Below are 19,925 nucleotides of genomic sequence, written 5' to 3' on the forward strand. Positions count from 1 at the left end.
CTCTTATTTCCCAAGTTACTAAGAATATTATCAGTGGCATACAGGGAGCTAAGCCAAAGTGCAGTCAGAAAAGGTGTTTCCTCTGTAGTTCACACCAATTGCCAGCTTGGCCCCTGCCCAGGCCTAACACCTCTGGGGAGTCATTAGCCCTGGGTGGGGGCACCCCCAGCTCCCTGTCACCGTGGCCATCAATGATCGCTGGCTCAACGATCGCTGGCTGGGTCCTCCCCGGCCCAAGCCTAAAACCTCTGTCTGAAGCTTTAAGCCAGGGCCGGGGCACCCCCAGCTCCCCACTGTCACCGCCATCAATGATCGCTGGCTCAATGATCACTGGATGGCTCCACCCCGGTTCCCCTCTGCCACCGCCATCAATGATCCCTGGCTGGCTCCTCTCAGGCCCAAGCCTAAAGCCTCTGGCTGAGGTTTTAGGCCTGGGCCAGGGCACTCCCAGCTCCCCGCTGCTGCCACCATCAACCATCGCTGGTTCAACAATCACTGGCTGGCTCCTACCTGACCCAGGCCTAAAGCCTCAGTCCATGGCTTGGCACCTACATATGCAAATTAACCGCCATCTTGGCTGGTAGTTAATTTGCATATCACCCTTATTAGCCAATGGGAAGTGTGTCGGAGATATGGTTAATTACCATGTTTGTCTATTATTAGATAGTATAATATATAATAATATATAATATATAGCTTTCTGATGTAGCTAAACGTTTTCCAGCCCTGTGAAACACCCCAACTTCTCTTTCAGCAACATAATTATCAGCAACATAGCAGTAAATATCAACATGAAGCACATTATTATTGTAGGTCACGTGGGGAGAATGGTAAAATATTCAACTGCAGACGTGTTTAACTACATTCTGAGCAGTGAGAAAACCTGAAGTTATCTTCAAGTTCCACCATTTCTTACTTCATCTCAGTTGGGTCAAGTTTCTAAACTTTATAAATCTCTCTCTTCCGGCTAATGGAAAGAAAATAGGATTCTACCGAATCTCCTATCTACCTACTCCAGGACTTCTGTAAAGATCAAATGAGGCACGGGAAAACACTTCACAAACATTTGCCTAAAGTGTAAAATGTTTGCACCTAACTATAAAGCAAGTCAGGTTCCTGGGCTGAAGAAACTCTACGGAGGCTAGTCACTAGGGAGAGGCAGCGGGGCGTTGCTACATGACATCATTAAGTGGCACCCACAGCGACCCTTTGCAGGCTGGGATGGACTGGGCAGTAGGACACATTTTGCGCCATGGATTGGGGTGCCTGGGCAGCCTGGGTGAGAGGCTGATGGCCGTTTTCAGGCTAGCCACACCCCCTTCAGTGTGGGGATCCTCACCTGGGTGCCTGGCCAGCCTGGGTGAGGGACTAATGGCTGTTTGCCGGCTGGTAACAGCCCCCAGCCACCCAAGCCACCAGTGGAGGCTGGCTGGAAGCAGGTATCTGGGATTTATTTATCTTCTATAATTAAAACTCTGTTGCCTTGAGCCTAGGCCACAGCTGGCCAGGGCAGGCAGGAAGCTTGGCTTCCTCCATCACCAGGGCAACCAAGCCTCCTGCTTGCTCCAGCTCCATGGCTTCCGGCCACCATCTTGATTGGGTTAATTTGCATATAGTCACTCTAGTCGGCTGGTGGGCGTGGCTTAAGGCATAGCGAATGTACAGTCAATTTGTATGTTTGTCTTTTATTAGATTTTATATGTATATATATATTTCATATTAATTAAATACTTTGGTGAAGTATTGCATAACATCTTTTTACTCTAAGTGATCCAAACTCTGGAGCCACGAGTAGAAACACTAGTTTTGTTTTAGTTTAAATAGCTGACACCAGTGATTTTATAAAGAGGAGTTTCTAATTAAAGCTACAAGATGTAAGTGCTTGTTAAAATGGAGATTCCCTATGATTCTAGTACACATTAAAGTTTGAGAACCAGTGTTTTAATACTGAGAGGGTTTTGCTGCTAAAATGAGATTTAGCAAAAAATTCCCAATAGGTTTCCCCTTGGGTAGGATTTTTTATGATTTCCCAGAGAGAAGCCATTTCCCAATGAGTTTTCTTCCTACAGTAAAGGTTTTGATCAATAAAACATTTCTGCTTCATTTATGCTTTCCCCAAAAAGTATTCCAAGTGAAAGGTTAATTTACCTGGAACAGCTAGTTATCCATATAAGAAAGTCCTGTTAGATCTGATCAAATAATTGAATTGATATCCCCTCCCCTGGGAACTGACCTGTAGACTACTTCACAGCCAACATTTTCTTTTGCTTAGACCGCATTCCATTTGCTAAGACCACTATCTTTCCCCTCAGGACATGCCCAGGATATGGACCTGTCCAGAGAAGTTCATGCCAAAAAAGCCTGCCTAGAGTCCTATATATGAAAAGATGTTCAACCTCACTGCCAATTAGGGAAATGCAAATGAAAACTACAATGAGATACCATCTTACACCAGTTAGAGTGGCTATTATCAGCAAGACAAACAACAGCAAGTGTGGGAGAGGTTGTGGTAAACAGGGAACCTTCATTCACTGCTGGTGGGAATGTAGACTGGTACAACCTCCGTGGAAAGCAGTCTGGCAATTCCTGAGAAAATTAAAAATAGAGCTACCATATGACTCAACAATTCCACTCCTGGGTAAATACCCAAAAAACTCAAAATCACTTATACGCAAAGATATAAGCACCCCTATGTTCATTGCAGCATTATTCACGGCAGCCAAGAGTTGGAAATAGCCAAAGTGCCCTACGATAGAGGACTGGGTAAAGAAGATGTGGTATATATACACAATGGAGTGTGACACGGCCATAAGAAAGGATGAAACAGCGTCATTTACACAACATGGATCGGCCTTGAGAACATTATGTGAAGTGAAGTAAGTCAAACAGCAAAAACTAAGAACTATATGATTTAGCTCATATGTGGAATATAAAACTGCATTCCTTTACATATAATAACATGTTTAAACCTTCAAACTACCCTGGTGATAGATGCGATTGTCCCATTTAGTAAATGAGGACACCGAGACTTAGGGAATTTATCAAACTTGTTTCTGGTCTCACATCTGGTAAGTGACATAATTTGGGCCAGATTTGACCAATGACAAAATCCACAGTTTGCAGGTTGATGTTCTATCCACAGCCCTCCAACTGCTGAGGTTCCCCCAGAGTTGCAGTGATGATGACATAAGGAGGGGCAGAGCAAGATTCCGTCCTAAAGGTGCCCCAAGGGGAACTCAGAACCCTCCAACGGTGGTTCTGGGGATTGGCTAGAACTGAATTTTCTGTTTGTTATTAAGGCTAGTATCTGTTTGAACTAGTACCTTTGCAGCATAAATGAATGGGGGAAAAAGAATGAATGAAAAGGATAATCAACCGGAAGGCCGATTTTAACCTAAATCCACATAGATGAGCATGACTAGCAGCAGGGAAATAAAAATAAGGTCAAAGGGAAGGAAACCATAAAGGTGGTGAATTAGAGCAATCTCTGGGCCTGAAAGTAATAGAAGGAAATGAGAAGCAAGGCAAACACATTCAAAACCCACATTGTAAAGGTTTTTGTGTCTTCTATTTAGTTCTCTAAACAATAATAATGAGGTTCCCGTCTTCAGTTCATTAAATAATCTATTTAAAAACCCAACCAGCGCCTCTGGAGAGTCAATGAGGCCTTTCAGGGTGGGTCTCCCAGCATCAGACAGAGAAATCCTACGAGCCCTGTGGTGCCCTGAATGAGTTACCACATTCAGACTGCAAGTTTTCCTCGTGCTGTAGTTATGATATTAATTGTGAGCTTTTGATCTACTTTTAATCAATAGCTTTTGCTATTGGTTGTGGCTAGAACAAGGCCTCCTTCCCCAATCCTGGCAGGGGAGCATGAGGAAGTGTCACTGTTTCCTAAGGAAGGAAACAGGCTCCCTGATGATATTAATGTTCCTAAGAAAAGTTGCAGTGCTTGAGGTGACACCTTGCTGTCCCATACTCCACCCCTTGGTACCATTCCCAGAGGCAGAATCCTAACACGAAAGGACCAGGGGCCCAAGGATACAGGACACTTTACATGCTCATTTACTGTCTCCTGTCCTGCAAAAGCAATGGTGAGGATGGTACTGTCTTATAATGGGTCAGGCAGCTGCTCAGCAGATCTGGGCTTCTGGGCTTCGGCCATCCAGACTGGAGGAGGTGAGCAAAAGATCTCAGCACCTCAAAAAACCCTACCTTCCAGTTGTTTTCCATTCATTATTATTACCATTTGAATTGGTTCCATGAATGTAGAGATAAGAAAAGCAAGTACATGTAAGTAGTGATTTATCCAACTTGGTACCAGAAATGATCCTGACATATACAATAACTACTTAGTAGCCTTGTCCACATTTCTTGGAAATACGGCAATAGCTCAGCTAATTGAATAAAAGCAACATGGATTCCTATAATAAATTAATCTTATCATTTATCTTATTTAGTGACTTTTGCTACTACACAATTAATTAGGAAGTGTTTTGATACACTGATTAAACACATGGGAACTGTCCTCAAAATCCGGCTTGATTATTTACTAGCTCAGGGGTCTTGGGAAAATTACTTAATCTTACCACCTCAGTTTCCTCATTTGTGCAATGGGCAAAGAGCTGTGGTTTGCTAGCTTGTTATGAGGATTAAATAAATTAAACCAGGTGAAGCACTTAGTTTAAAAAAGTCTATCACATATTAAGTTTCAAAAACAGAACACTATATATTTGCTTAATGGCAGATGTAAATTTGTCACATTTTGAGATTCCCGAGATTGGGACATGTCTTAACATCTTTCCAAAGAGACTGTCCAGGTGCCAGCCAGAGAAACTTTTTGAACTTTGTAGGAGTTTACCTCAAGTGAGTTTGTGCCATTGGTAGCACTACAGGTGCATCTCATTTATTAAATTTAGAAGTGTAATTGTGAAAACCAACCAAAATATTTTGAAACAAATTTATATCATGCTGAAACTTTGAAACAAAAACTTATTGTGTATGCATCAGTCTGCCTATTACTCATCAGACAATGCAATTAAGGACATCAGAGAAGGCCATGTTTCTCAGAATATATCACAGAATTTTCAAAGCTAGGAGAAAGGTGACTATAACTAACTTTGTGATGGCCTATCACTCAAGCTCAGAACATCAGCTAAAGGCTTTTAGCTGACTTTCCAAAAAAGCAGTTAAAATTCCAGTGATGGGTAATGCAATTTAAAAAATCCTGTATGTATAATCAAAGCAGAAATGTAGATAGAATTCCAGATTCTTTGTTATGCTTTTAAATTATATCACCAATCCCAAAATTGCTATATCTATCAAGATAATGAGGATGGACAATGAATATTAGAATATCTTTATGATCCAAAAGTATCTCAGAATTATTATTTAAAAAATATATTTTATTTTTTTATAGAGAGGAAGGGAGCGGGATAGAGACTTAGAAACATCGATGAGAGAGAAACATCGATCAGCTGCCTCCTGCACACTCCTTACTGGGTACGTGCGCACAACCAAGGTACATGCCCTTGACCAGAATCAAACCTGGGACCCTTGAGTCCACAGGCCGACACTCTATCCACTGAGCCAACCTGGTTAGGGCATCTCAGAATTATTTTTACACTTTGTAAAAGAAGCATAGAGTCAAATTTTTATGGTCATATTTATACTGGATAAGAAAGTGGTGTGTGTGGTATAGACAGATATAAACATTTGTAGGCCCTTAAGATATATTTAATATGGTGTTTGCTTTTGGTGAAAGAGTTGCCAGTAAATTGATGCCTTTTATGATGGATGGTGTCTTTGAATATTATAACCAAGGTGACTAAAAATTTCAAATTGGATATGGCAATATCTTTGTGCTGTGTGTGTCCAGCTCACAGCACCTCCCAGTTAGCCATTCTTCACAATGTAACACTATTCCTCTGGCCTCAGTTGGTCAGACCAGGCATGCACCCCTGGGTCAAGTTGGGCAAGGGATCTGGAACTGGGACACAGAGAGAGTGTCTGAACTTGAGAGAGATGACAGTATGCCACACATATAGAGCTTCAGAGAGGGGCTACTGTGCCAAGAAAAAAATAACACAGCAGGCCACCAGAGAAGCAACAACGAGACATACAAAGAGAACCCTGTTGTTTGATGACTTTCCCTCTCTTAGTTCCTTCCTATCTTTTCTCAGGCCTGGCTGATTCCAGCACTGTGTCCCTTGAGTTACTCTATATTCGTGGTCGGCAAATTGAGGCTCACGAGCCACATGTGGCTCTTGGCCCCTTGAGTGTGGCTCTTCCTAAGCCTTAGGAGTACCCTAATTAAGTTAATAACAATGTACCTACTTATATAGTTTAAGTTTAAAAAATTTGGCTCTCAAAAGAAATTTCAATCGTTGTACTGGTGATATTTGGCTGCTGACCAATGAGTTTGCCGACCACTGCATATTGTTACAATAAATTCTCCACAATTTGCTCAGATTATTTTCTACTTTTTTTTTCAGTGTTGTTTGCATTTTTCTTTTTTAATTCTTTACTGTTGAAAGTATTACATATGTCCCCTTTTCTCCCCATTGTTGTCTCCCAGCCTGCCCAGTCCTGGCCTTTACCTGGTGTGGCTTAGTGGTTGAGCGTCATCCTATGAACCAGGAGGTCACGGTTTGATTCCCGGTCATGGCATATGCCCGGATTGTGGGCTCCTTCCCCAATGTGGGACATGCAGGAGGCAGCCAATCAATGATTCTCTCTTTCATTGATGTATCTCTCTCTCACTCTCCCTTCCTCTCTGAAATAAATAAAAATATATTTTAAAAAATTGTTTTCTACTATTTGTAACCAGAAGACCCTGTATGGATTCATTGGTACAGTCTCGGACTAAGCCAGTGATGGCGAACCTTTTGAGCTCGGCGTGTCAGCATTTTGAAAAACCCTAACTTAACTCTGGTGCTGTGTCACATATAGAAATTTTTTGATATTTGCAACCATAGTAAAACAAAGACTTATATTTTTGATATTTATTTTATATATTTAAATGCCATTTAACAAAAAAAATCAACCAAAAAAATGAGTTCGCGTGTCACCTCTGACACACATGTCATAGGTTCGCCATCACTGGACTGAGCCAACAGCATTACATTGCTGTGGTTTGGGATTCTACAGCTGAAGACACCAGGCCCCCAGCAACAGGGCCCCACATACCCTCCATTTCCCACTAAGCCACAAAACATGTTAGTGTTGCCTGTGAGTTTTGACATAAAAGGTTTGAAAGAACTGGTTTAAGGTATGTTTTAAGTCAAATCAACACTGGTGCAAGGAGAATTGATGAGCCTGAGGCCAGTGGACTTCTATCCGGGCTTCTTTGGGTATAACATTTAGAGCTACAGGAAAGAATGTTTTCCCTTTTTTTTCATTCCCCTAGTTTGCATCCTACTTCACCAGTCACCCCTTTTTAGACTGCCCTGCTTGCTTCCCCTACTCAACTAGTCCTCTGATTATTTTGAGGTGGAGGGGGCTCTTAAGGGTTTTCCCTTAAAAAATTTTCTCCATAGATGACTCCCACCCATCAATTATATTTAATTGATTTCAGAGAGGAAGGAAAAGGGAGAGAGAGAGATGGAAACATCAATGATGAGAGACAATCATTGATTGGGTGCCTCCTGCATGCCCCACACTAGGGATCAAGTCTGCAACCCAGGCATTCTGACCGGAATCAAGCTGTGATCACCTGGTTCATAGGTGGATGCTCAACCACTGAACACACCAGCCGGGCAAATCGCACCTATTTTTAGGGATTCGAATAGCATTGTAATGCTTGTGGATGAAAAAGCATACTAAATCTGACAAACTCAGGGGAGGCCTGTATGGTGGGCCTTAAAACTTGGAGACCTAAAGTAACCACATAGGATGAAATTAAAACGTTCTAGTGAAAAGCAGGTCAGGCAGGTAGTCATGTCCTAGGCTGGTATCTTCCCTGATAAAGGCCAATCTTTACCTTAACTGAGCCTGTCTATTGTCTTTTTGCATTTGTGATAACACACCTTTGGAATGTCAGGATAAATCCTTTCCCCTTCCACACACACACCCCTGGTCACAACCACTACACCAGAGCAGAGATCACAGATCCTCTCATTATTATTGTGCTTTTTAACATTTTATTTTACTTTTTATTTTTATAAAAATATATTTTTATTGATTTCCAAGAGGAAAGGAGAAGGAGATAGAAACATCAATGATGAGAGAGAATCATTGATTGGCTGCTACCTGCATGCCCCACAGTCCTCAAGCCGGGCACATGCCCTGACTAGGAATGGAACCATTACACACACACCCCCACCCCGCCCCCGCCATTTCATAGTTCGACGCTCAACCACTGAGCAACACTGGCTGGACTGCTATTGTGCTGTTGACTGTTACTATCCTATATGCACTTATGTAAAAGAAGTATGTGTCTATTCCTTTTACATTTTATCCAGTCCCAGAGATTTCCCTGCTTTGCTTTCTCCCACCTCCCTCATCTATCACCAATGAATTTCATGTAATCCCCTTACACCTCCTCTTTGCTTGTAATAGATAAAATAAGGTGTAGCATTTCTCAGAACATTGAGATTTTGCTTCCAGGCAATTGTTGTCAGTTTGGCGGCGTAAAATAAACTTATATTCTTCCAGATTTGGATGTTTTATGTTGACATGTTCAAGACCAAATTAATGCCGCCAGCCCTGACCTCTCATCCAGACCTGTAGATCCAGCTGCCTCCTTGACATTTCCACCCGGATATAACTCAGCTGTGCCAAGTTCCCAATGGGTTCTTGACACCTTCTGCAAATCACCGAATCTCAGTAAACGGCTCACATCCTCTTGGTGACTTCAGCGAGAATACGAACAGTAATACTCGATTCCTTTTTTCCTCTTCTCCCTCCTGACTGATCATAAAACTGTTAATTCTATTTCTTAAATATGTTTCAATCCCTCTTCTTCTTTCCAACTCCACTGCTACCACTTATTCCAGGTCAACATCTTCTAGTCTCCCCATACTAATTCACTATTTGCATATTATTCAAGGTGCTAGTCTTAAAATAGAAATCACACCAGGCCATCCCCCTGCTTAAAACCCTCAGTGACTTGCCATTAAGCTAGAATACAGTCTGAACTCCTAACCACAGCTTCCAGGATTTGCATGATCCTGTCCCTTCTCCAACCATATAGCTTGCTTTCCTCCCTTCAATGGATGAAATTCACCATTTTCCTTTTTCCTTCCTCAAAAATGTCATGGTCTTTCCTGCTTCTTAATCTTTGCACATGTTGTTTTCTCAACCTTAGATTTTCTTTTTCTGACTCCATGGGCAGACATTGTTCTATCTTTTAGTCTAGCTTAAGCGGCATTTCTTAAGAAAGGTCTTCATTTCATTGACTATTTAATGTAAGGTCCTCGTTGTTATTCTGCACTCCTTGTTTACATATAGCATTAAACATAACACACAACTATTAAACTACTTTATTTGACTTTTGCCCCCCCCCCCCCTTATCTTTTTCTCCTCCTGATTGCAAGCTCCCCAGTGTCAAGGTCAACATCTATCTTGTTTTTCTACCTTCAGTGCCTATTACAGTGCCTGGCTCAATTTGCCTTGTGAATAAGACATTTGGACAAATTCATTTATTTAAAGACAGATCAGCACTCTTTTCCTTTATATAGGTAAGATATTCTCTGATCACTTGAATGGCATGGAAAGGGGTGGGAAAATTTTAGTTAAGGAAATAGTTTATAAATAGTAAAGCTGACAAGAATGTCAGTAAATGTGATGTTTTAGGAGTCTTTGAAACCTGAGATCATTACAATCAGACTTAGGAAGCTGGCTTCATGAAACAATATTCTTGAATTGCCATAAAATTTCCCTTATATTATCTCTTGACTGTTGGTGGCCTATTTTATAAAAAAAAGAAATACGTTTTCCTTGGAATGTTTTGCAGAACAAAAACTCCTTTGCTTCTGATTTTTATAATTGCTAACCTTCTACTTATTTTTTCCCCAATGAATGCGGACAGGAGGTAGAAGCTTATTAATGACTATGACATTTCTTTCTAGCATATTTCAAGCCCAGGTGTTGAAGCTAGCAGGTGTCATGTTTTAATCCCTGGCACTTGATGTCTCAGAGGCCATGTTGCTACTTCGTGCCTCTGGGTATGAGATATTCATCTTCTTTCTCAGGTCGCTGGTGTTGTTGTTTAAATCATTAATTCTTTGGTTTTATGTAGTATGATGTTCACCCTAGGTGCAAAGATCTTCCCAGACACTTTAATTCATGGAAGAATATTCTCCCCATTGGTTTTTAGGGAAAAGCAGAACTTATCCTAAGGTTATTCAATGGCAGGAGCTCTTCATTTCATTTTGAGCCACCGATTCCTTTGAGCATCTCATCAAAGCTGTGTAATCATTGGATAGAAAAATGCATACAGATACACACATGTACATGTTGGGTGTGTATTGAGAGTCACTGGGCTGGCTGAAGCCCTTTTGTTAACCTTGAACGAAAAACCACTGTTTTGCAATACTCTTATACAGACCTTGGCAAATGTCTTTAGTTTCTAGGCATAAATTGAACAAATCCAGCATTTTTGGTGGAGAAGAGACATTAAAGGTCAGAGAATGAGGAGTCCATTCCTCTCACCCCTCAAAGTAAGACTTAAGGATCTTCATTCATCCTAAGATTAGTCCTGGAAGTTACATTATATAACATTTACCATACTGGCATGCTCTTTGAGTGTCAAGAGCGGCATAGAGCATTTGAAAGTATTTTATTTTTCTAATATACTTTGAGGCAAAATCATTCTTATTTACAGAGGAATAAACAAAATAACAACTAAACGCCACAGCCAGAAAAGAATGGGGTTAGGCTAACAGACCTGGAAGGGCTTCTGCTCTGGGTAGTTCGTGTTCCTCTTAGTTCATTCAACAAATCTCTCCCAAGAGTATACAATATAACTGTACTCTGTGGGAGTATTGGGCTATCACCAAAAAATCGAGACATAGTTCATGGTGCCATTAGGAAGATGAGAGAAAACCATTCATTAACCCAGGCTCCTTGCTTTGGATGACATCAAAACAAGACCCATGTTTGTACTATGATCTACTTAGAGGATACTAAGGTAGACATGGCATCGGCACAAAGGCAAGCAAGATAACTGTTGGAAGAATGGTATGAATCCAATGAGACATGGGAAAGTGAAGATAGAGGGTGGAAGACTGGACTGCTCTAAGTCTCCTGGAGGTTCTATGGGGACCTAGGCTGGTGGAAGACAGAATGTCTATACGTATAGACTTGCAGCACCACCCAAATCCACTGATCTGTTAGATCTTTGAAGATAGGGCTGGAATCTTATTTATTTTTAAAAACATTTTTTCAGGCCTTAGCGCAGTTTTTGTCAAAGAGGAAGTCCTCAGTAAATGTTGGTTGATAGAACTAGAAACAAAACATAAAAAACAAAAACAGCTGGGCCAGCGTGGCTCAGTGGTTGAGCATCGGTCTATGAACCAGGAGGTCAAGGTTCGATTCCCAGTCAGGGCACATGGCCGGGTTACAGGCTCCATCCCCAGTAGGGGGCATGCAGGAGGCAGCTGATCAATGATTTTCTCCATCATTGATGTTTTCTCTCTCTCCCTCTCCCTTCCTCTCTGAAATCAATAAAAACATATTTAAAAACAAAAAACAAAAACAAAAACAAAAACAAAAACAGCTCTCCCTCAAGACAACCACCACCACTATCACCAAGAAAGAAACATAAAAGCCTATTTACTTATGCTATTGTCCTAATTCTAACCAAGGGATTACTTGGGTCCTTAATTTCTACGACTTGACTGCCTAATATGGACACACAGAAGTAGACATGGGAAATGCTTTGTATGTATCACGGGCCTCCTTACTGTGTAAAGAAATAATCCAACTCATTGGAGGAAACTGCACAAAGAAGAGTCTCTAAATAGTTATTTCTATTTATGTGGCTATGTTTTTTGCTTTTTTTTTTTTTTTTTTTTTTTTATTTTTATTGATTTTTTACAGAGAGGATTTTTGTGTGTGTGTGTGTGTGTGTGTGTGTGTTTTCTGTTTGGTACATGATAAGTTAACATTGGCTTCTCATCTAAAAATTCTGATTTTCTCACTAACTGTTACAAATAACTTCTCTATACACAGACTGTCTTCTATTTTAATATGGAAACGTAACACTTTTAAAGATATAGCTGCTTTTATTTGTTCTTTGCCATAATTTCTAGTAATTTTTCCTCATTTTTGGCAATGCTTACATAGTCGCATACTAACACATAGGGGAGTGAATTAGTAAACTCTCTTCTTTATTTAAATAATGAGTCAAGTTAAGAAAGATTGGGAAATGCTATTAGCAAGCAGCTAAGTTATTTATTCATAACACAACTGAAATAGAAAGCTCCCGCACGTAGGAAGGTTATGAATATTTTCAGCAAGTAAACTCTCTTCCCCCTACACTTTGACCAGCAATAAGAACACAGTTCTGCAGGTCTACTCAGATCCTGGATGGTTTTTCAGAGCAACTACTTTGCTTTTTAATCACTTGAATTTGCCATTGTTCCTGGTTATGCCAGTCTTATTCTCTCCCATTGATAACTATCTTCAGCCTTCAGTAAGAATTTAGCAAATATTTTTGTAAGAGAAGGAAGCTCTGTAGTTAATCTTTCTTTTCTTCTTTTTTCCCTTTTTTCATAGCTTCTCTCCCTTTTCTGGTCTTTATGTGTCTTGGTTCCTATTTCTCTCCTCCTCTCTCTATCTGACTCTCTGTATCTGTGTCTCTCTGTCTCCTATCTCTTTGCTTTCTCCATCTGCCTGTCTCTTCACATATTTATTATGGGTTGCCACATGCCTGTGGGTTGGGGATTATAAAGGTTAAAAACAAGACAGCTTATGCTTTCCAGAGTTCTCAGGATAGGATAGGGGTTGCGAGGAAGAAAATGACATGGAAAATGTCGGAATAGCGACTAATAGAGGTATAAACAAGATGTTATAGTAGCACAAAGAAGTTTTTAACTCTGTCTGAAAAGATCAGGATGAAGTTAGATTTGAGTTAAGTCTTTAAGCATAGCAGGAGTTTTCCAGGTGACCAGAGGTGGGACCAGGAGAGAGGCCACTGCAGTGGGATTAGCACAGGTAAAGGTGTGAGAGTGAGAAAGTACTGAATGCTGTAGAAATGGCAGAAAGGGCACTATATTTAGTCCATTCAGAACCACAAATGGAAGGTGGCTTACTGAGTAATGGCACCTATGATCCAATAGCAAAGGTTACCTACACGTCTACATAAATCCTGGGCAACTGGCACAATTTGGTTTGTTTTTGTGTTTCTCCCCACAACCACTCTGAAACATACCTACTGTAGCCAGGTTGGGAAGCCATTCTCCCCACTTCAGTCTGATCAATAGAGTGGGTGAAGGGGAGCCCTCTATTTCTCTGACCAGAGGGGTTTGTGCTCACTCTCTTCTAAACTGAAAGTAGAAACCAAATGTTGGAGACTTGGGGACAGGCAACCTATGATTCCACTTTTCTTTCTATAGAGTTTTGAATCAGTTAAGAGATAGAGAAAGAATAAGGCCAAGGGAATTCAAATGACCTCTATTGGTCATAAAGGCTAGTTTGGAGGATGTGGCATGGGCATATGGAACACAAAACTCCTCCGTTCCTTACCCCAGAACTGGGAAGGCTCACACACCAGGTAAGGCAGGGCTGGAAAACCACGGGCTTCCCTGCAACCCTGCAGAGGCAGAGGATCAGACCGGAGCTCTCTGTGGGCAGAGGAATAGGAGAAAAGGCTGAAGTACACACTAGTCATATCAGTTATTCCACCCACCATGGGCTAACCTGTGTGTGTGGGGTGAGGTCATCAGTACTACACTGATGATGTCCCATGGAAACAAGCCAGTTAAGACTGCCTTCATCAACTCCAAGTCTAACATTTGGCATCCCTCTTCCTCACCATAAGAAACTGACACCTACGTGAAGGTGGTCTTGGGACCATTTTAAAATATATATATTTTATTGATTTTTTACAGAGAGGAAGGGAGAGGGACAGAGAGCGAGAAATATCAATGAGAGAAAAACATTGATCAGTTGCCTCCTGCACATCTCCTACTGGGGATGTGCCTGCAACCAAGGTACATGCCCTTGACCGGAATCGAACCTGGGACCTTTCGGTCCGCAGGCTGATGCTCTACCCACTGAGCCAAACTGGGAGCATTTTTATTTGAACTCCTAGCAAGATCTGGTGAAGCAAACAGTGATGCCTTTCTTGGAACCTCCTAGATCTGTGATTCTAGATTATTGTGCTCCGTTAAAATTAGTGGACTTGAGAAACACTAACACTATGGTTTTTAAAAAATGGGAGAGACCCAGGTCTTTAAAGGAATCTAGAATTGAGCACAGGATCGGCGACAATGTGGCCCTGGGACCTTTTGAGTAGGCTATCAGTTTGGAGAAAAGGTTCTCAGGTTGTTGTTGAGACTTCGGGTCCTGTTCAGTGCATTTTGTTCCGGTCACATTTAACTGCACTTTGTCAAGCTAACATATCTCCTCTCCAGCTCTCAGGACTCTTTGCTTTCCCGCTGATGTACACTTGGTTGGGGAGCTGTGTTCTTTCAAGATTAAGACAGCTGCTCCAGTCTAGTTTAGAGATGTCTGCATTTTAGTGTCTTTGGCTTTTTTTAAAACAGTTGAAACAAGGTTTACAATTTAATTAGTAAGGAGCTGGAATCTGTCAGTTCACCGGGGCTTTAATAGCTGCAGAGGCATGCCTGTGGGGGAAGGGGACTCCAGCTCCCCCAAAGAGGCACTTCCCAGGCCCAGAAAATGTATTGAGACCCTAAAATTACCTTTCTGGTTCTGTGGCTTTGTCTTCCGTGTTCCTGCTGTGGTTGCCAGATATGCCCACAATCTCTGTCTCACATCTTTGCTCCGGCCCAGAGTAGGCATTTTTGGCGTATTTATTCCCATTTTGCCTGATTCCACTTTCCCTCGGAATCAATAAATCTCTAGCATTAGTCAGTGTACCAATCACGTGAGGGTGTGGAGTGGTGCTTGTTCAAAATGCAGACTCCTGGGCTGCACTTTAGAGATTCTGATGTGTGAGGTCTGCCCAGGATCTCACCTTGAACTCGCACCCCCAGAGAGTCTGAGGAAGGTGGCCCACAAACCTGACTTTGAAAAGCCCTCTCAAGGAGGATGCCCTGTGCCCTGCTTCAATCCACCTCCAATTTCTGTCCTCACTACCTTCAGTTAGCTGCTGAACACTCCAAGGAAGTGGAGCTTGAGATAAGATGCCTTTATGGAAAAAAAAAATGCCTTTATGACACACATTGAGGAAGAGAATAAAATCAGGGAGGTGTTTTGAGGTGAAAGGGACAGCCTGATTATGTTGTTAGCATGCACTTTTCATAAGGCTACAAGTTTATCATGGTTTGTTTCAGCCCCGTCCAGTTCAACAGAGAGTTTCTCTCAGGCTCCGTGTTTCAGGATGGGGATCCAGCTCTATAAGAGCTTAGGGTTTTAGACAGGTGCCTGTTTTTCCTCCCCAAGCAGTCTGCCGAGAAGTTGGTTGGCTTCTGAGATTGTGTTGTATCCATGATGTGATTTTATTTTATTTTTTGGTTTTGATTAGTAGTTGGAAATGTGGGCTATAAACCTTACTTTGAGACATTTGAAGGACCACCTACATCGATTTAGAGATGTTTGCCCAGGGATATAAGCCTCATGAAACTGCAGTAGTGACCTCAAGTTTGGGGAGAACCACTGATTATCTTGCTATAAAGGACCCTATATACTTTTCAATGGGGTATTAATAACAGGACGTCAGAATTTCTAGAACCATTGTAATTTTATCTTCTATCTTTCTGGTATTCTCTTAGTTATTTTAGTTTATTTTTAACTATTCTCATACTTCTTAGTTCTTCTAGAATATACTTTCACCTATTGATCATTTTCATTGTTTTTAATAGTCTTTGTTTACCATTTTATCATTGTCTTTTTGTTTAATAGATCCATTTAATCATGCTTCATTTTACAGCATTCTATGTTCTTGTTCATTTTTTATGTTTTAATTTTACCTATGTACTTTGGTCATTTCATAGCTCTGGCTTTTTATAAACAGAAAAATTGAATTTTGGATGAATTCTTTGTATTTTTGTTTAGTATGGGAAAATTACTTTAAAGTTAGGTTTATTGTACCAGTTTTTACGACTTGCTTTGTCATCATCTCAGCTCACTATTTATACTTTTTTTTACAAGAAGCAAGTTTTAGTCAAGAGTTGTTGGAAATCCAGACTGTTCACTACATGCTCCCCTTGGGGAAGTTTTCTGAGAAGCGAGCTCTGCTGAGGCAGGTGTTGGCATGGCACTGGCACATCAGGTATTCTCAGTATGGACTGAACCCAAGGGGGAGTGACCAGAAGGCCAGTAACTTAGAATTGCTGAAATTGTTATTTTTATTTAAAAAATTTTGTGTGCCTCAGTGAAAGACAGACTGTATGTAGTATGAAACATGATTCTACTTTCACCACTCTTATTCAGCATAGCACTGGAGTCCTAGACACAGCAATAGATAAGAAGAAGAAATAAGAGCTATCCAACTTGGAAAGGAAGAATTAAAACTACCTTATTTGCAGATAACATGATACTATATATAGAGAACCCTCAAAATTCCACCAAAAACTATGAGAACTGATGAATGAGTTTAGTAAAGTAGCAGGATACAAAATAAATATTCAGAAATTAGTTGTATTTTTACACACCAATAATAAACTACCAGAAAGAGAAACTGAGAAAACAATCCCATTTATAATTGCATGAAAAATACCTAGGAATAAATCTAACCAAGGATGTAAACAACTTGCACTCAGAAAAGTATGACATTGAGGGAAGAAATTAAAGAAGATACAAATAAATGGAAACATATACCATGATCACAGATAGGAAGACTTAACATCATTAAATTGTTTATATTACCCCAAACAATCTGTAGATTCAATGCAATTCCTATAAAAATACCAATGGTGTTTCTCACAGAACTTAAAGAAGTAATCAAAAAATCTGTATGGAAACACAAAAGACCCTGAATAGTGACAGCAATCTTACAAAAGAACAAAGCTGGAGGTATGATGCTACCTGATATCAAACAACATTATAAGAATATAGTAATCAAAAGTAGCATAGAAACAGATCAATGGAATAGAATAGAGAGCCCATAAATAAACCCAGGCCTATGTGGGCAACTAATCTATGACAAAGGAGGCAAGAACATACAATGGGGTAAAGACAGTGTATTCAATAAATGGTGTTGGGAAAATTGGACAGATACATGCAAAAAATGAACCTAGACCACCTTCTCATACCATATACAAGAATCAATTTAAAATGGATTAAAAACTTAAATGTGAGATTCAAAACCACAGAGCTCCCAGAAGAAAACATAGGCAGCAAAACCTCTGACATCTTTCTTAGCAATATGTTTTCTGACATATCTCTTTGGGCAAGAGAAGCAAAAGGGAAAATAACAAAGATGATTACATCAAACTAAAATGTTTTTGCACAGCAAAGAAAAGCATCAACAAAATGAAAAAACAATTGCCTGGCTGGTGTGGCTCAGTTGTTGAGTGTCAACCTATGAACCAATAGTTCACAGTTCCTGGTCAGGTCACATGCCTGAGTTGCAGGCTTGATCCCCAGTAGGGGCCATTCAGGAGGCAGCTGATCAATGATTCATCATCGATGTTTCTATCTCCTTCTCCCTCTCTGAAATCAATAAAAATATATTTTAAAAAATAAAAAGATAATCTACTAAATGGAAAATGTTCACCAATGATATATCCAATAAGGGGTTAATGTCCAAAATTTATGAAGAACTCATATAAGTTAACACCAAAAAAATGCACAACCCAATTAAAAAGTGGGCAGAGAATCTAAATAGACCCTTCTTTAGAGGACATACAGATGGTCAATAGACATATGAAAAGATGCTCAATATACTGCTCTTTAGAGAAATACAAATTAAAACCACAATGAAGTATCACTCCACACCAGAAAGGCTATCCTTGATAAATCAACAAACAAGTGTTGGCGAGGGTGTAGAGTAAAAGGAAGCCTTGTGCACTATTTTTGGGAATGCACAACACTGCAGCCACTATGGAAAACAGTATGGAGAATTCTCAAAAATTAAAAATGAACCTGCCTTTTGACCCAGCAATTATACTTCTGGGTATATATCCAAAGAAATACAAAACACAAATTTGAAAGAATATATGCACCCCTATGTTCATTGTAGCATTATTTCCAAGATGTGGAAGCACTCTAATAGAGGAGTAGATTAAAAAAAGTGGTGGTACATATATACAATGGAATATTACTTGACCATCCTATATAATAAAAAAGCCTAAGAGACCGGGTACGACTGAACAACTGGAATGACCTGAATAACTGGTCAACCAGTCGCTATGATGCGCACTGACCACCAGGGGGCAGACGCGTAATGCAGGAGCTGCCCCCTGGTGGTCAGTGCACTCTCACAAGGGGAGCGCCGCTCAGCCAGAAGCTAGGCTCATGGCTGATGAGAACAGCAGCAGCAGCGGGAGCCTCTCCTGACTCCGCAGCAGTACTACCGGGTGGCGGCGGCAGGCACAGAGGGCCAGGATGAGCATAAGCAGCATGACGCCTGACCCCAGCTCAAGCTCCTCCCTGGTCACCTGCCACTTTGCGCACTGCTACATCCCTCGGGGGATGTCTGACTGCCAGTTTAGGCCAGGCCTGTGGGGATTGGGCCTAAACTGGCAGTTGGACATCCCCTGAGGAGTCCCGGATTGCGAGAGGGTGCAGGCCAGGCTGAGGGATACCCTCCCCTCCATGCATGAATCCGTGCACTGGGCCTCTAGTCCTATATAATAAAAGTCTAATATGCTAAGTGTCCGACTGTTTGACAGCTTTACCAGTCACTATGACGTTCACTGACTACCAGGGGACAGACACTTCAACCAGTAGATTAGCTTGCTGCTGGGGTCTGGCTGATCGGGACTGGGTGAGATGGGCCGGACATCCCCTGGAGCCCTCCTGAGATCCCTCCCTGGCCCTGATTGTGCACTGGTGGGGTCCCTCAGCCTGGCCTGCACCATCTCTCAATCGGGACCCCTCGGAGGATGTTGGAGAGCCAGTTTCAGCCTGATTCCCGCAGGCCACGCCAAGGGACCCTACTGGTGCACGAATCTGTGCACCGGGCCTCTAGTAAAAAGAATAAAATGTTACCACTTGTGACAGCGAGGACAGACCTAGAGGGCATTATGCTAAGTGAAATATTCCAGAGAAAGACAAATACCATATGACTTTTACACACATACATATGGATTTTTTTTACTTACATATGGATTCTAAGGACAAACAAAATAGATATAGACTTATGTAGAAAACAAACTAATGGATGCCAGAGGGGAAGGGTGCTGGGGGCCTGGGTGAAAAAGGTGAAGGGACTGGTGGTTACAAAATAGTCCTGGGGTGTAAAGTAAAGCATAGAGAATATAGTCAACAATATTGTAACAACTATGTATGGTTCCAGGCGGGCACTTCAAATATCAGGGGACCACTTTGTAAAGCATATGATTGTCCAACTGCTATGCTGTACACCTGGAACTAAAACAAAACAATGTTGAAAGCAGGCTGTAATTGAAAAGTAAAATAAAAAAGAAAAAGAAACATTATTATTATTATTGTTCATGGTGGGTGAGAGATGTTATCTTTTTAGTTGCCCTTGGGAGAAGCTGTACAGCAAGCTTCTCTCTACAACCCTTGGTGTCATAGATTGAAGTGGCCTGGATTAATTTTTAAGACTGTTTCACTTAGAATAGTCTGGGTGCCTGTCCAAAGACCTGGAAAAAATCTGTTCCCATGGT

Source organism: Myotis davidii, unplaced genomic scaffold (genome assembly GCF_000327345.1).
Source record: "Myotis davidii unplaced genomic scaffold, ASM32734v1 scaffold318, whole genome shotgun sequence".
Taxonomy (NCBI): domain Eukaryota; kingdom Metazoa; phylum Chordata; class Mammalia; order Chiroptera; family Vespertilionidae; genus Myotis; species Myotis davidii.